Source organism: Chamaea fasciata, unplaced genomic scaffold, assembly GCF_029207755.1.
Source record: "Chamaea fasciata isolate MVZ Bird 193981 ecotype frontalis unplaced genomic scaffold, bChaFas1.0.hap1 SCAF_15, whole genome shotgun sequence".
NCBI classification, from domain to species: domain Eukaryota; kingdom Metazoa; phylum Chordata; class Aves; order Passeriformes; family Sylviidae; genus Chamaea; species Chamaea fasciata.
This window is the reverse complement of record NW_027094100.1, coordinates 8,474,917-8,479,279: the sequence shown is the minus strand read 5'-3', so window position 1 is coordinate 8,479,279 and position 4,363 is coordinate 8,474,917.

Below are 4,363 nucleotides of genomic sequence, written 5' to 3'. Positions count from 1 at the left end.
CGGCTGCTCCGCACCGGCCCCGCCGCCACCGCCGCCTCCCCCTCAGACACGTACTCAGGCCCGCGCCCGCGACGCGTGGCCGCCTTTATACCGCCGGAGCCCTCGCCACACCGCAACAAGGCGCGTCCTGGTTGGGCGGCGCCGCCTGTCACTCGGGGCGTTCCGCGCTCGCTGCTGGCTGCCCGGCCGCGGTGGGCGGGGCCGCGCTGGGAGAGGCGGGCCGGGCGGGACCGGGAGTCGCCGGCGGGGTCGGGACAGCCCCGGGCGGGATCGGGATCGGGATCGGGATCGGGATTGGGATCGGGATCGGGATCGGGATCGGGGTGCGCTCCCAATACGCACCGTGGTTCGGCCGCGGCGGAGCCGGGCCCGCGGGTTCCGCACGAGAACGCCCGGTGCCGCTGGAGCGCTGTATTTACTCAGAGTGCCGCCCTGGTTTAGCTCGAGGTGTGTTACGGGTACTGAGTCAGTTACTCCCGGAGCAGAGGTTTGCTTAATGTTTCCAGCTCTGCTGGTTTTGCAACCGAGAGGGGCCAGAGTTTGTTGTTTTTAAACTTAGGTTTGGATATTACATAACTCGGGGAGCTGGAGCGCCGAGCACGTGCCCGGGCCTTCATTCCTTTTGCCCAAGGATATGTCAACCTTGTTGGCAAAGTTGTGGGTGAGCAGTCCAGAAGACAACTGCTCCTTGTAACCGGACATTGTTGTATGTATACAGCTCCTAATGTCCTATTTGTCCATGCCAAAGGGGCAGATTTTGCCTCCTAGATATACAGGTAAAGCTTACACACCTTATAAAAAAAAATCCTAAAAGTTAAGCCCATTGCTTGTGGGCAAAAAGTAGCGAGTATTACCTAACTTACTGCAGTAATGAGTGCACACGTTATTGCTCCACCCTCTGTCAAATATGGCTTGTGGCTCAAACTTTCATCTGCTGTTAAAACTCGGGACTGCCCACAGCCACTTGTGAATAGAAATAGTGGCAAAGCATTTTGTTAAGTGATCTGGTCTGGGGTCTGGTCTGGATCATGAACTGTCCTTCAGCTGAGCTGCTTTTAGAACAGTTTTTATCCTAAATACAGTAGGTCAGAATTCATCTTCAGGGAGGCCTGTCTCGCCATAGGCTACTGACAGGGTAGGGTATGCTATACACAAACTCTCAACCAGAACTTTAGGCTGAACTTTGTAAAAAAATGTTCAGTGAAGTCAGGGCAGTAAAGAGAGTAGAAGGAGCAGGGCCAGTACACTTGAAAGTTGTCATATCCTCAGGACAGGTTGTAGATGTTGGCTGATAGATACTCACCTTTATGGAATATATTTTTATATTGTTTTCTTGTATTGAACTTTAAAATAGAATGTTAGAAGCAAATAATTTTTTATAAGATATCATAATTTATACCATGTCAGAGGAGCTTACCCCACATCCAGCAGGAGGGCTTCTTGTGATTTTTCAAGCAGTTTTGGCTTGGATATTAAACCTCTCAGGTCTGTACCAAAAAGATGTGGTTTGTGATTACAACCATCTAAGCCACTGTCTGTCAGCTAAGTGCATTCCCTTCCCCTGTGCTGACAGCCTGCCTAATGGGAAAATACCACACGTTTGTTTAAATCACAGCGAGCCAAGGCCAGACTGAGGCTTGCAGATTGCACGGCTCAGGTGGTGAATGTCATTGCCCTGGTTCCCTGTCCACCTTCTTTTTGCAGGCTTTTGTGTATAGAGCTGTGGCCGGTGACTGCAGAAATACATCTGTGCTGAAGTTACAAGTTTACAGACCAGCACCTGAGAGTAAACTAAAATTTGCAGCACTTTGCATGGGTCTGTCAAGCTCGACTGATGGACACAACCTCAGCGCTTTGGATTATATATTTGTAACTTTATTTTCTTGCAAGATTCACTGCCCATAACATCTGCTTTGTATTTCATCAAGTCTTGGCAAGATCATGAATGACTGTCATCTCATTAGGACGTCTACATACATTTCCCTTTACTTTCTCATACCTTTTTATTCCTCCAGTTCTCTTTTTTGCTTTGCTGAACTTGCCTCATCCTTTCCTACCACTGGCACTTTGTCCAGTGTTTCTGCCTAGCAGTGCTTTCTTTAAAGCCATGCTCATTTCCAGCTGCCCATTTCTCCTGGTCACGTCCCTCTCCATCTCCCATGCTGGCAATTCCTAACAGCAGGCCCCAGCTGGCAGGGCTCTCTGTGATTCCCAGTTGCCCCATGTTAATGGCTGTTTGATTGAACCTTTTGTGTCCCAGATTCAAGAGCAGGAAAACAATTTGGTTGTAGACTGGCTAAGCAGCCTGGTTTGAGAACTGTGACTGGCCCAACTAACAAAGTCATTCTTTACACATGTAGACATCAAGGACTGAGAAATTTGAGAATATGGGTTGTTGTGATTATTTTTTGTCTCACCAGGCCCCATCATGCCACAGGTAATTTTAAAGAATTCCTCAGGGCTGTGACTTGGGTTTTGGTCTTGCTTTTCACTCCCCACTCAAAGCCTGTGGTTAATCAAAGAAAAGTACACATATACCTTCTTGGGTGGTAATTCTCCCTATATGACACATTTACTGCTGAGAAAAAAACCCTATCATTGTTTGCTGTTTTTTAATCCTGTAATTGCTATGTTTACTCATGGTGTCGACTGAAATTCCACTGAATTTTACTTGCATATGGGCTTTCTGATCTTGGGTCTAATTCTGCTGTTCTATCACACTTGCAGTTTATGCCAAGCCCCTCCCTTGCTGTCTGTTCATATGAGTTTTGTGCCATACCTGTCTTCATTATCTCCTTCTTTTTCTTGGTCATCCCCTCCATATCCTCATTATTTCCCTTCTGTTGATTTTTCTAGCTTCTCTTCTAAAAAAGAAAAAAGCGAGAGAAACAACATACCATCCACTGCCTTGAAACTTGCTGTAATTTCTCGGTTTCTGCCATCCTATGCCTGTCTTGTCTAAGTTGATTGTAAGCATCTCAGGTCACAGAGTGCCTACTCTCTACCAAACACCACACTACAGAAAACTTCTGTCCAAACTAGTCTTTATGTACAGCATAAATAATTAACATTTTATTAATAATAATAACAACTATGCAAATAATCCCATATGTTTTAATGATGGGACTGAATGTAATGGCTCAAAAGAAGTATGGCAAAAAGGATTCCTCATGCTACATGGAATTAGGATGAATAGAAGATGTCTTTAAGTAGGCATTGACAATATATCTTCAAAAAAGCCTTATTTAACCAATTGGCTCTTTTAATTTGTGAGATAAAAGATTTTTATTGGTTTATTCATACATTCATTTCTTCATTGTGGTAGGATCACAGTGACTACTAATCTCTGAGTTTGGTGGCCTCAGGGATAATCCAAGCCAGTATTATGTTAAATATTGTTTAGAACAATAAAGCAGCAAACACCTAAGTGTTTCTGCTCTACGAAAGGTGAAAGCCTGATACCTATATGCAGTATTTATGTAGAATGTCTGTATATAGATGAGGACATCTTTATAGGAAATAAGTTGTCAGCCCCAGCCTCTACAGGTGTTCAACAGGAGCTCGTCCTGAGCAGCAAGATGGGATAAAGCAGGAAGGTGTTTATTTGAAAGGGCAGTAGTGGAATTCAGTTGTAGGGCTGGCAGGAAACAGATGTCTTTACAGAGCGAAACAAAAAGTACATTGGGATGTTAAGCTGTGAGCTTGGAGGGAAGGGAGGAGAATCAAGGACACTGCTCACCAGTGCTCCTGCAGAAAAAGGAAAGAAACACAAGGGAAGAAGGGACTTGACAAGCCAAGCTGGAACAGTGACAGGAGAAGCAAAAAGTGAGAATAACTACAAAAAACTAAGCTAAGATGTGAGCTAGATATGCTAAATGTGACCGAAGGGCAAACGAGATTGGTTTAAGATGGATTGAGAAGCTTTCAGATAATGAGAAGAAGCAAAACCAAGTTTGAACGGGATTTAGGGTAGAACCCAGCAAGAGATGAAGAGACATGACTGGGAGAACCTCTGAGGTGACAAGAGGCACATATACCAAAGCCTTTTTTTTTTCTTTTTTTTTTCTTTTTAATGGTAAAAGAGACAAGCATATCTCTGTGGGTGCTAGGAATCAGAGCAGACTGAATGACTAAAGCTGTGAACAAATGAAGGAGTGAGTGTTGGGAAGATCAGGAAATGGGGTGAAGTTATCAGGGCAAGTGATGGAGTTACAGTAGACATGTTGATAAGCTTTTTGTTATTGCCACTTAGAGACTTGTAGACAGAAGAAGCATGAAGAGAATATTTTATCACTTTTATCTTTACAGAAAATGGTGAGATAACAAGTAGAGGATAACAGGAAGGCTTGACAGGGTTAAACAG